At 28.2% G+C, this 14,715-nt stretch overlaps 1 long non-coding RNA gene across 1 annotated transcript; it reads right to left on the bottom strand.

The window, feature by feature from the left end:
* Positions 1 to 8,660: 8,660 nt before the first annotated feature.
* Positions 8,661 to 10,448, bottom strand: LOC106420281. The gene is made up of 4 exons (XR_001283945.3): positions 10,180 to 10,448; positions 9,849 to 9,949; positions 9,670 to 9,762; positions 8,661 to 8,994 (listed from the first exon to the last, which is right to left on the bottom strand). It is a non-coding gene; the product is annotated as an uncharacterized LOC106420281 (long non-coding RNA).
* Between the last annotated feature and the right edge of the window lie 4,267 nt (positions 10,449 to 14,715).

Genomic DNA, 14,715 nt, shown 5'->3' with positions numbered 1-14,715 from the left:
CTTTTCTTTCAACAAAAATTCATGTTATCCTAATTTCTAAATCAAGATACAAATCTAGAATTGTTTTCTATAAAATATGAAAACTTTCCAAAAATAGAAGTTCTTAAAAAAATTATTTAAAAAATATAACATATATATATAAATTCTGAAAAAAATACTCATCTATCAACAATTTTTTTTTTATCCTAGTTTTTAAATCGTAATAGCAAATCTACCATATTTATCTTAAAAAATTATAACTTAAAAAAAAGTTTTTAGAAACCATTATTTAAAATATACAGCCTATTAATGAAAAATTATAAAGAATACTCAGCTATCAACAAATGTTTTGTTATCATAATTTCTAAATCACAATCCCAAGTCTACAATAGTTCTCTATAAAAATGAAAACTTTTCAAAATTAGTAGTTTTAAAATTTTATTTAAAAAAACAACATATTGATGAAAAATTATGAAAGAATAGTCATTTATCAACAAAAATATTGTTATCCTTCTAAATCACAATATCAAATCTACCATATTTCTCTATAAAATGATAAATTTCCAAGAAAATGTTTTTTTTATGAAAATATTAAAAAGATGAAGTATAATGATGAAATTTTTTGAAAGACTACTCACCTAACAAAACATTTTATACATTCCTAAAAATATATTTTTAGCTGTCTTAGCTTGCAGATGCAATCTCCCCAATGATTTGTTGTGGGCTGCATATTTTATATTTGTTTTATAAATCACAATCTTAAATCTACAATTGTTCTATACAAAAATCATAACTTTAAAAAAATAGCATACTTTAAAAAATATATTTCAAAAATACAACCTATTGGTGAAGAATTCTGAACAAATATTCATCTATCAACAAAAATTCTTGTTATCCTAATTTATAAATCACAATCTCAAATCTACAATAAGTCTCTATAAAATTGAAAAGTTTCCATAAATACCAGTCATTAAATGTTTAAAAAAAAATACAACATATTGATGAACAATTATGAAAGAATATTCATCTATCAACACAAATTCTTGTTATCCTAATTTCTAAATCACAATCTCAAATCTATAATAGTACTCTATAAAATTGAAAACTTTCCAAAGTAGCAGTTTTTAAAAAGATTATTTAAAAAATACAACCTATTGTTGAAAAGTTCTGAAAGAATACTCAACTATCAACAAAAACTCTTGTTATCCTACTTTCGAATTCACAATTCCAAATTCAAAAAAAATGAAAGATTTACAAAATGAAAGATTTACAAAAATAACAGTTTCAAAAAAAAATATTTAAAAATATCACCTATTGATGAAAAAATCTGAAAGAATACTCTTCTACCAACAAAGATTCTTGTTATCCTAATTTATAAATCAAAATCAAAATCTAGAATTATTTTCTATAAAAATGAAAACTTTTAAATAATAGAAGTTTAAAAAAAAATTAAAAAAATTTAATATATCGATGAAATTTTATAAAAGATTATTCAACTATCAACAAAATTTCTTGTTATCTTAATTTTTTAAATCATAATTGTAAATCTATCTTATTTCTATATAAATATTAAAACTTTCCAAAAATATAAGTTTTTAAAAATGCAGCCTATTAATGAAAAATTTAGAAAGAATACTCAGCTATCAACAAAAATTCTTGTTATCATAATTTTAAATCACAATCCAAATCTACAATATAACAGTAAAAAAACTTCCAAAATTAGCTGTTTTAAAAAATTTATTAAAAAAATATAACATATTGATGAAAATATTGTTATCCAAATTTCTAAATCAAAAATCTTAAATCTACAATATTTCTCTATAAAATAATAAATTTCCAAAAATAGCAGTTTTTAAAAACAAATTTAAAAATGAAACCTAATTATGAAAAATTCTGAAAGACTTCTCATCTGACAAAAGAAAAAATTCATGTCTTCGTAATTTTTAAATCACAATCACAATTCTACAATTTTTCTCTATAAAAATGATAACTTTCAAAAATAAAAGTTTTTTAAAAAAAATATTCAAAAATACAACCTGTTGATGAACAATTCTGAATGAATACTCATTTATCAACAAAAATTCTTGTTATTCTAATTTCTAAATCACAATTCCAAATCTACAATGGTTTTCTATAATATTAAAAACTGTCCAAATATAGATGTTTTTAAAAAGATTATTTAAAATATACAACCTAGTGATGAAAAATTCTGAAAGAATACTCTTTTATCAACGGAAATTCTTGTTATCCTAATTTCTAAATCACAATCCAAAATATACAATATTTCTCCATAAAAATGATTTTTTTTTCAAAAATAGCAGTTTTTAAAACATTATTAATAAAATACATCCTATTGATGAAAAATTCTAAATGAATACTCTTATATCAACAAAAATTCTTGTTATCTTAATTTATAAATCACAATCACAATCCAAATCTAGAACTGTTTTCTATTAGAAATGAAAATTTTCCAAAAATAGCAGTTAAAAAAGTATTTAAAAATACAACCTATTGATGAAAAATTATGAAAGATTACCCATTTTCTAAATCACAATCCCAAATTTGCAATAGTTCTCTACAAAAACAAAAAAAATTCCAAAATTAGCAGTTTATTTAATTTAAAAATACAGTCTTTTAATGAAAAAAAATTGAAAGATACTCATCTACTAACAAAAAATGTTGTTATCCTTATTTCTAAATCACATTCCCAAATTTAAAAAATTTCTCTACAAAAACGAAAACTTTCAAATATCCTAATTTCTAAAAATATCTTATTCTAATTTTTTTTAATCGACCGCGTTAAAATTTTTAGATTTGTTAGGGGAAGAAGTTATCAAATGCCTCATTTTGGAAATAAATTTTTAAAACGTCTAATTTTGGAAAGTATTCATTTTTGTAGAGAAATATTGTAGATTTGAGATTGTGATTTAGAAATAAAGATAACAAGAAACATTATTGATAAATGGGTATTTTATAATTTTTCATCAACAGTTTGTATTTTTTTAATTTTTGTTTTTTTGAAAACTGTTAGTTTTGGAAAATTTTCATTTTATTATAGAATGTAATTCTAGATTTGGATTGTGATTTAGAAATAAGGATAACACGAATTATTGAAGATGAATAGTATTCTTTTTTTTTGTTTTTTTGACAACAAGACATTCACAAACTCATATTGATGAATAGTATTCTTTTGGAAATTTTTCAACAATACGTTGTATTTTTTAAAATAAATTTTTAAAAAACTGTTGTTTTTTGATAGTTTTTATTTTATGGAAAAATATTGTATTTTTGAGATTGTGATTTAGAAATTACAATAATTTTTATTGATAGATGAGTATTTTTTCAAAAAAAATTCATCAATAGGTTATTTTTGTGCTTCCTCCTATTAGGGGATCTCTGACTTTTCTTGTAGAAAGAAAAAAAATTTTGCTTACAATTTTGTGCAGACTAGTTGCTCACACTACGGTGCATTAAATGGATCAATTGTTGCATTTAACATTGCCGACATTATAGGTTTGTTTCTTTCGACTTTTTTTTTATAAAAAATCTTTGTTACATAGCCGCGTCACAATCTGAAAGAAACTCAATTGTTTTATTATTTTTTTCAAGGAAAGAGCTGGTTACTGCTGCATTCTTATATCTTGTTGGAGCCATTCTGACTGCAACAGCACCTGTCTTTCCTGTCCTGATAAGTGGACGGGTTGTGTATGGCATCGGGCTTGGACTGGTAAGATTGGTCATGGATTTTTAGTGTTTGCCAGCTAAAACTTGTGTATGCCCGGGTGATCTTCCAGATATATGTGCTTTCCATTCAGGTTAAGATGTTTTTTTTGTATCGTGTATTATGAATCCATGCAGCTCGAGTACACTTTTTTAGCATTCTTCTTAACTTGTAAGCTGATATATTCCCATATATTTAGACAATGCACGCGGCTCCAATATACATTGCTGAAACTGCACCTAGTCAGATACATGGATGGATGATATCACTAAAGGAATTCACCACCGTCTTTGGGATGGTTGTAAGTTCTCACATCTCTGCGGACTTCGGAAATATTATCTCTCAGTTTCTCTTATTTTTGAAAGAATTTGTGTCCACCAAGGTAAACTGACACATGTAATTTTTAGAGTATTTAGGTCTCATATACCCACTAAAGACTATAATTAAGTAGATACCATTTCATTGTATGTTGCACTGTTGACAATTTGATAATCCGAATTTACCCCTCCACACACGTCCTCCATTCTCTCTCCCTTCTGTCTTAAAAGTCTCAATTAACATTTTTCTTTCTAATGGCTTCATCTGTATTTTTCATCAATCGTAACCAAAATTTAATCAGCTGTCGTCATTCATCCTCGCCCCTCCACTATCGTCGTTGTTTCCTAACCTTTTTAAAAACTACAGATGAAAACAAATTTACCTAGACTGAAAGTCTTCAAGCCTTGCCGTTACAAGGATAACATTAGTGACAAGGCTCAGCGCCAAAGTTCCACCACCATGACTTTGTTTTCAGTTATATATGTTCCGTCCAAGACAGCGTAGGGTCTAGCGAATATGTTTCTCTCGACGAGATCATTTATATAGCCGCTCCGGTGGTTTATTACAAAGCATTGGTTGATACATGTTTAGTTATATGTTACAAAGAATGTTGCAGTTTTTTGAAACGGCTTGTAAAATGTTTTAAATAGTTTTTATTAGATGATACATAATTTGTTAGATGATACAACATAGATTAACAAGATGATACAATTATTATCTATTTAGTTTCTATATTCTTAGCGGTTAACAATTATTGTAGTATATAAACTAATAAATTACCGCTAATATTATGCTTACATGGTAGATAACATATTAAATTGGTATGAGTATTTACTATTATGTATGCTACTGTTTTTTTTACGCTTTACATGTAACTATAACCCGCTAACAAAACATGTAGCACACTAATAGAAATTGATACATTTGCTTGGACCATACTTTTATATCGACAAGTTATCCACTAACAATTCATGTGATATTCTACATTAATGTTTAGCGTTCAACAGTTTTGGTTAACATACTCGTACTTTACATATTGTGCTTCTCTCTCCATGAAATAGCAACATATTGTCAATTTCCTAAGGTCATGTAATCAATCTTCCTGAAACTAGCAGCATATTGTTAATTACCTGAGGTTATATAACCAATCATAATTACTAATCATTGATTTTCGATTCCAAAAGCATAATGAGGAGATTCATAAATTGGAAAAAAAAAAACTTTGGGGCTTTTGGATTGACTTTCCATAAATCAGAAAGATCTACGGGAGGCACGTTTTCCTTTGGATCCATGATTCACTAACATTCATGGTGTATCCAGCGGTGACAGAATTACTGTGACAATGGCGACGACGAATTGACAAAAAGGAGCTCGGTGTAAAATTGACCACGAAAACAGAATTGGCTATGGTTGGAGAATTCTGGAAAAAATTGATTGACGTGGATTTGATAACAATCTGTCAACATTGATGAAGAAAGATAGAAAAAAATCATCAGATGAAAAAGATAAATGATGGAGAAGAAAAGACTTCTTTCTATTGCTCTTACGTGTTCAACCAGAAAGGGCAAAATAGTCCACTTATGTCATTTTTGCTACAGGAAATATGAGTTTACAGCTGTAAAGGTAGTTTTTTAATTTTGGTTCAAGCTAGGTATATTCAGCAAATTGACTCTAATTTTTATGAAGGGAGGATGTGGAATCGGTAGCCTCTGGATAACAGTTGTTTCTGGTTGGCGTTACATGTATGCAACAGTTATTCTTATACCAGTTACCAGCTTCCCCTATAGGTGGCTGCTTTTACTGCGCTCTCTCCAGGGAAAAGAAGATGTGGAGAGCCTTCAACAGGAAGAAATTAAGTCTCTTCGCCGCCTTAAGAGGGTCACAGCAGTTGACACAGCAGCTGAACAAGTAGACGAGATCTTGGCTGAACTTTCCTCAGTGGGTGAGGATAAAGAAGCTACAATTAGTGAACTGTTTCAAGGCAAGTGCTTGAAAGCTCTCACTATAGCAGGAGGTTTAGTCTTGTTCCAACAGGTTAGTGCAGTTATTTCATTAAATGTGAGAAAAGAACAATAGCTATAATATATGGGAAAATGGTCATTTAAATCATGAACTTTCTAATTTGGTTGAAAACAAGCATGAAATTTACCGTGGACCATCCAAATCATCAACTTATCGTGACTAGCAATTTAAATCCTCAACTAAGTTTGACGAAGCCAATTTTAATACGCCGTTAAAATGGTTAACGGGTTAATCTCCGTCTATACTCTCTGTTAAATTCATACGACGTCGTTTTGGAATTTAAAAAAAAATTGTGTTCAAGGGAATCGAACATGAAACCAAAGCTTCCCTTGTTACAAACATAAACTACTAGACCCTTTACGATTCTATTGACAAGTATAAATACTAACAATTAATATTATTATACCTCCAAATCATCTTCTCCCAACATAATTCATTTATGAGTCTAATAAACCCCAAATTGTTTCTTCTTAAAACCTAGCAAAATCGAATTACGGATTTAGGATAGGAGAAAATGATTAGGTTCAAATTCATGATTTGTAATTTCCAATTCCTACCAAGTTATAACCTTTAGAAGCTGAATTTTTCACAAGCAAACAAATTCTGGTTTGGTTTTCGAATTCGAAACCAACCCATCACCACCAGATTCATCATATTCATGTTTCTTAAAACTTAACAGAAACGAATTTGGGATTTACTTTGGGAGAAGATGATTTAGAGGCATAATAATATCCCATATATATTATTTGAGAAGCATTGCAACATTTTTTTGTAGCCACGTGTCATCACTAGAATGATTCTTAGAATCCTTAGAGAAATAAGTTGGTACATCTAAATATATAATAAGCTTTTTATTAAACCACAATATATACATTATTAATGTGCTTCATTATTTCCTTAAATAAGATTACAGAATTGCCTTATGTAGCTAAAGTATATATGACAATTAATGATTTTGAATAATAAAGATTTGATAAAAATATGTGTGTATTATAATTATATTTTTTTAATTTTAAGCTATTAAAATAAATTAAACAATCATAGTAACCATATAATAAAAATTAAAAAAATTATTTATATATTATATTTTGAATTTTTAAAAACAAGTATATATTACTAAAACTGTTAAAAGTTTCACATTCAAATTTTGTGATCTAAGATTTAAAACTTTTGTTATGACATGATACAAATAATTAAAAAATAATATAAGATGAAAGTCTCATTTAATAAGTATCAAAAATAAAAGATATATAAATATATGTATCATTTTAAATTAAACTATATGTCATATAAAAATGCATAAATATCTTAATTTTGAAATTTACTTTGAACATTTTTTTGATAAACAATTTGAAAAAATATTGACAACTTAATTTATTAAAATATTATAAATTACTTAAACCATTAATCCCATAGCGAAAATTTTGTTATCACTAATTTAGATTTTTTGTTATAACAATGATAAAAAAAATATGAGCAAAAAGCATCATCTAATAAATATTAATATTAAAATATACCATATATATGTTACTATCATTTAAATTTAATTATATATCATATCAAATAGAAAAAAATATTTTTTCGATTTATAAAATTTATTTATATGTTCGCAACAATTTAATTATATAAGTAGTAGATAATGAATTTTAAATTATTCAATATATATTTATTATTTCATAATATGTTATAAACATATAATTTATAAAAGTAAATAATTTATATGTATAATGTTCATCCCGCGCAAGGCGCGGATCTTAACCTAATTAAATATTAGTATTCATACATGTCAACGGAACTGTAAGTGGTCTAGTGGTTTAGGTTTGTAACAAAGGAAGCTTTGGTCTCATGTTTGATTTCCTTGAGCACCAAATTTTTTAAAATTCCAAAACGACGTCGTATGAATTTAACAGAGAGTAGAGACGGAGATTAACCCCGTTAACTCAATATGTTAACCATTTTAACGACGTATTAAAATTGGTTTATTCAAACTTAGTTGAGACTTTAAATTGCTAGTCACGATAAGTTAATGCTTTAAATGGTCTATGGTAAAGTCCATGCTTTTTTCCAACCAAATTAGAAAGTACATGATTTAAATGATCATTTTCCCATATATATATATATATATATATATATATATATATATATATATATATATATTGTTTATACAACAAGAGTATGGAAAGCCAACATTTGCTCAAAATAATTTATATGTATAATGTTCATCCCGCGCAAGGCGCGGATCTTAACCTAGTTAAATATTAGTATTCATACATGTCAACGGAACTGTAAGTGGTCTAGTGGTTTAGGTTTGTAACAAGGGAAGCTTTGGTCTCATGTTCGATTTCCTTGAGCACCAATTTTTTTAAAATTCCAAAACGACGTCGTATGAATTTAAACGGAGATTAACCCCGTTAACTCAATATGTTAACCATTTTAACGACGTATTAAAATTGGTTTCGTCAAACTTAGTTGAGACTTTAAATTGCTAGTCACGATAAGTTAATGCTTTAAATGGTCTACGGTAAAGTCCATGTTTTTTTTCAACCAAATTAGAAAGTACATGATTTAAATGATCATTTTCCCATATATATATATATATATATTGTTTATACAACAAGAGTATGGAAAGCCAACATTTGCTCAAAAGAGAAGCATAAGAGTTCAAATTAACCTGATGTCCAATAAAAGGTAACAACACCTAATAACGAAACAAAGAAAAGGAAAAGGAGTCCAAGACTTAACAAACACCCACACGATAACCACAGTGCCAACTGCAAATGCCTTGGAGTTATCCTGTTCACTTTCGGAACTTTGCTTGTGTTTCAAGCTAACTCAAAAACTTCTGCAGTCAGGGACTCAAGAATCGAAGCCGTGTAAACAGCAGCAGTGGGACCAACTCTTCCATGTGCTGAAACCCTGGTCTTGAGTTGCCTATGAATACGATCCACTGGAAACTGAAATAAGAAAAGAAGCAGCATCCAAGAGAGACATTATACAATAAAATAAAGAGAGCGTCGTCCAAGATTATAAGACCCAGCATACAATTTGTAAGGCTGAGCACGACATTAAATATCATAACAGAGCAGAAGTCAAGTCGGTACACTGATTTATATACGTTTCACTGATATTTTCAGTGAGGCAATCAAAGTAAACAAGCTCTATCTGCTAAATAGCTTCATTCATCTAGTTGTCCTAGACTTATCACAACCTTATACGTCATTATCAAGATATCATCACAAGGGCACTTCCATAAATTCAACAATATCAAGCACATCCGCTAACAGGAAGAGAAAGTCAAATGAAAATCATTAGAATTTAGAAATAAATGTCCTTTGACAACACACAACAAACAGTTTCATTACAATTGTATAACCTTCAGATATAATCACAAACGAATTTTACAAGACCACACGAGTACAGAAAATAAACCTCAGGGTAATAGAGTGTCTGTGGCCTTTTAAAGATTACTAGCTAGAAAATTTGGTGGCTCCAAACATATGACAAAACAGGAGCAATGCATACTGAAAAACATCTTCACCAGACTTGTCTTTTTACATCCAAACCAGTGAGATAACCTTAGCACAGTTATATAGAATACATCATCTGAAGTTAAAAGGATGAAACCAAACCTGCTTCTTGCTCCAATCGTATTGCCTCACACCAGCTGCAGGAGCAAACTGAAGCAGTAAAGAACCGTCTTTCGACAACTTGAAAGCTCCAGACTGCAAAATAAGTAAACAGAGACAAATCATAATCTGCACAAATAAGAGAAGGGCTTTTTGATCTTTGGGGATAGAGAGAGACTAACGTCTAAAGACACAAACTCTGGTGCTCTTGGCTCCACCGTGACCGCAGCTTTCCCTTTGTATATCGAATGACCCACGTAAAACCTAGCAGGCCCTCCTTCACCTATATCAAATCCAAACCAAGAAAACAAGTATACATCACACACCAAGCTCCATTTCTCAAGACTAAGAGTACCCTTTTGATATCAAGAAGCTTCGAAATTTCCAGATTTAAGCAAAGCTAATACCCTAAAGTAGTACACTTTGAGAGTACCCTTTTGGAATCAAGCTTCGAAATTTCGAAACTTTAAGTAAGCTAAAACCCTAAAGTTGTAAACTTTGAGACGAACTCACCGTTCTGACGAGTCACCGAACCTCTGCTTCTCGAAGTAATCCGTCTGTCGGGACTTAACAGTGAGCTTCACCGTCTTCGTCGGCTTCGAGGCTAGTACATGTCGTTTCACGGCGAGACCGCCGGTGGCGACGAGTACTGAAGAAGACGAAGAGAGAAAGCGAGGGCTAGCAAAGGGGTTGTAACTTAACGCCACCAAAGGGGAAGATAAGAGCTGCGACATCGCTTTTGTCTCCTCTGCGAATTAAGACAAGAGGCAAAAAAAAGGCGCTCGAGGAGACGAAGACGAAAGATAAGTTATACGTTTTTAGTTTTCGACACCTTCAATTCTTAAAATTATAAACTGGTCCTCAAATATAATATATATTGCAAAACGTACCTTTAGTTCTTTCAATTACAAACTGGTCCCCAAATATAAAATACTTAGGGATTTTCTGTTCTTTTAAAATCAATTTACTATTTAATTATATTAGCTAGGCTAAACATGTAGTATTAAATTGAAAATAAAATGGTACTATTAATTAGGACAAGAGTTGGAAATAAAATATTACTAGATTTTGACCCGCCCTTTTCAAGGGCGGAATTATTTTAATAAAAATATATATTTTTCTTTAGGTTTTTATTATATTTGTAGTTCAATTTGTTTACCTTCTTTATGATAAACATGTTATATGTTAATTTTTTTCTCAAAATATAACATTTTTAGTTTTTTTTTTGGAATCATACAAATATGAAAATATATTTATACTATTTTATTTTATACTATATCATTTTCTTTTGTTTTTTAATTTATAGTAAATATATATTATATCTAATACATCACTTTCAAATTTCCAATCCGTTTTACAAATTTTACTCTTTTTAATGTTATTTATTTTTATAAAATTAAATACATATTTAGGCACATATATTTGATAGGAGAGTCCCCTCGGCTTGGGAATGGTCTTTGGTTTTGGATCTTGGTTTAACCTCAACATTTAGCCTTTCATTTCGGAAAAAAACAGCATGCAATTTTGTTTAAAACAACAAGTAGTTTGTGTAGAAAATAAAAACAGCATGCAATTTTGTTTAAAACAACAAGTAGTTTGTGTAGAAAATAAAAACCCTATGCATTTTATCCTCTCGAAAGTTTTAAACGAGATAAAAAAAAGTTTTGGAGAATAAGTTTCGCAACTCAACTTCCCTCGTGCAGCAACTGTTGCGGGAAGTGGAACTTCTCCGTCTCTTTAAATATCGACTCTCCTCCTTCTTCATTTCTCACTACTTTTCGTATCGAAACCAACATAAAAAATCCCCTCGCGTAAGTCATAAATCCGAGAGTGTTTTGTAGAGTTTATAGTTCGATAGGGCGATCACAAGTGAAGCGTGATTCGTCTCCATGGTTATATCCTGGGACTCGATATTCGTACAGTTCCGACTCACTAACAAAGCGAATATTTAGAGTTAAGGAAAGTGATTATATCTCGACTCCATGTTCATTTGCGAATACGATTTCTTATCGTTTTTTGTATTCTCTTTTACAATCGTCAATTTCCTTAACATATCGCTTTTATTATATCGTTTATGTAAGTCCGGTTATCCGGCTTCTACAATCTTAACTCTAATTTCGCTTTCTATTTAAAGCATTTGATCGGATTGAAAAACGGTTTAACAAGGATTTGTTAACGGTTTTTAGAACGATGTTTTCGATTTGCTCTGTAGCATTTCCGCGAAATGTTTCTTAATTATCTCATAAACGGTTTGCGTTTTGCTCTGCAGCACTACCGAAAAACGTTTATCTATATACTATTCAAAGAAACCTTTTTTGGTTTCATTGAAACGATGTTTGCGATTTGCTATTTGATTATCCGCAAAACGTTTCTTTGTTCTTTTGTAAATGTGTTTGCGAATTTCTTAATAGCCCTTCCGCGAAACGTTTCTTATGTATTTCATAACGATTTGCTGATTGCTTTCTAGCATTATCGCGAAACGTTTTTGATATAAGATTCTTAAAACAAAAGTATACGAATTGTTTCCATAACCGCTTCCTTAAACGAGTTTATGAAACATTCTAAGTCTATACAAAACGGTTTCTGCGAACCCTTTTCTAAGCGAGTTTGCAAAATGTTTTTTCCAGATTAATATCGATATGATTTGGTTCAAACACCAAAAATGACCATCAATTTTGAACTATTATTTTTTCTTCAAAATAATATGTTATATGTTGAATTGGCAAATTTATTTGGATATTTTAAATTCAAACTAATAAAAGTATTTTCTACTTTCTTTTATTAACTTATTGATGATTAAGATTTGAATATGATCAAAAATTACTATAAGAATTTGGAATGTTAACAATAATTTTTTATTTAACAACATAAAATGGAAAATCCCATATATAAAAGAAATCCAGATTTGGCTAACCTATAATTAGTACATAAGATATTTATGGGTCATATTAAGATACCAAACAATTGACAAACCCGATTTTTAAATTGATATTTGGAGACGGCATTTTTTTTGCTTTAAATCTAAAGCTGAATAGATAGCTCGAAGAATGATGGTTTCGTTTGAGAATAATCCCTAGTTTATATAGGATTACTTGTTAGGTTTAATTTTACGTATAAGAGCATTAACAAATTCGTACATCGAATATATATATATTTGTTTCCTTAGCTTTCTAGTTTTTTTGAGCAATGAAATTACTAGGTGCCAAAGTTTTATTAATATTGAATGTAAATTACCATATTTTGCTCAAGATGAAGTGACGATCAAGCATATATTTTCGATGTATATAATAGTGCTTGGATCTAGCTTTGTGTATTTATTTATTTCCTTGTTGACGAAAGACATAATATATAATTATCTAAATTTCCCTAATTATATGAGTGTGTTACACGGTCCATAAATTTGATACAATGATATTATTTATTGACTAAAATTTGGTTATATTGAAATTTAAATAAATCTTAACCAACAACGAAACAGTATAAACCGGATATCCATTATATTTTTCATTGATATTGGTCTGAAATATATTCTATCGTTCTATATACTCGGATACAACCACTGCTTGAATATTATACAAAAATCACACCCTATTCCTCGGCTTTACAATGAATTTAATTTTAGACAATGTATAATGCTACTATACAAAAAAAACACATTGGACTGATAATTCGTTATGTGATTTGTAAAACACATGATATGATCAAAATTCCAAACAAACTAATATCCGTATGACATAATCATAAAAATATGTTTAAATGTGTTTCATATACAATATATATACTAGGTTAAGATCCGCGCCTTGCGTGGGATGAACATTATATATATAAATTATTTTATATATTATATGTTTATAACATATTAAATAATAAATATATATGAAGTAATTAAAAATTCATTATCTACTCCTTATATAATTAAATTGGTGCGAACATATAAATAAATTTTATAAATCGAAAAAATATTTTTTCTATTTGATATGATATATAATTAAATTTAAATGATAGTAACATATATATATATAGTATATTTTAATATTAATATTTATTCGATGATGGTTTTTGCTCATATTTGTTTTTATCATTTGTATCTGTTATAGCAAAAAGTCTAAATTAGTGATAACAAAATTTTCACTGTGGGATTAATGGTTTAAGTAATTTATAATATTTTTAAAAAATAAGTTGTCAATATTTTTTCAAATTGTTTTATCAAAAAAATGTTCAAAGTAAATTTCAAAATTAAGGTATTTATGTATTTTTATATGGCATATAGTTTAATTTAAAATGATACATATATTTATATATCTTTTATTTTTGATACTTATTAAATGAGACTTTCAACTTATATTATTTTTTAATTATTTGTATCATGTCATAACAAAAGTTTTAAATCATAGATCAAAAATTTTGAATGTGAAAATTTTAACAGTTTTAGTAATTTAAACTCGTTTTTAAAAATTCAAAATATAATATATAAATAATTTTTTTAATTTTTATTATATGGTTACTATGATTTTTTAATTTATTTTAATAGCTTAAAATTAAACAAATATAATTATAATACACACTTATTTTTATCAAATCTTTATTATTCAAAATCATTAATTGTCATATATACTTTAGCCACATTAGGCAATTCCGTAATTTTATTTAAAGAAATAATGAAGCATATTAATAAAGTATTTATTGTGCTTTAATAAAAAGCTTATTATATATTTAGATGGACCAACTTATTTCTCTAAGGATTCTAAGAATCATTCTAGTGATGACATGTGGCTACAAAAAAATGTTGCAATGCTTCTCAAATAATATATAGGGGATTAGTCCGAGTTTTAAGTTAATGAGATCACCGAGTATTAAGTTTATCATATGCATTTATGTTTCGATTGATATAAGTTTTCCTATCAATTGAATTTTGGACTTACTAATTTTTCAATTGATTATTATGATGCCACGAAAGCTTAATTGACATCCTAATTAATTGACATCTAAGCAATGCTCTTTTTAATTAATACTACAAACTTAAGGTTACAAATTTTTAAATGATTCTCT

This window comes from Brassica napus, chromosome C9 (assembly GCF_020379485.1).
Source record: "Brassica napus cultivar Da-Ae chromosome C9, Da-Ae, whole genome shotgun sequence".
Taxonomy (NCBI): Eukaryota; Viridiplantae; Streptophyta; class Magnoliopsida; order Brassicales; family Brassicaceae; genus Brassica; species Brassica napus.
Note: the sequence above shows the minus strand (reverse complement) of the source record. Positions and strands in the feature narration are given on the sequence as shown.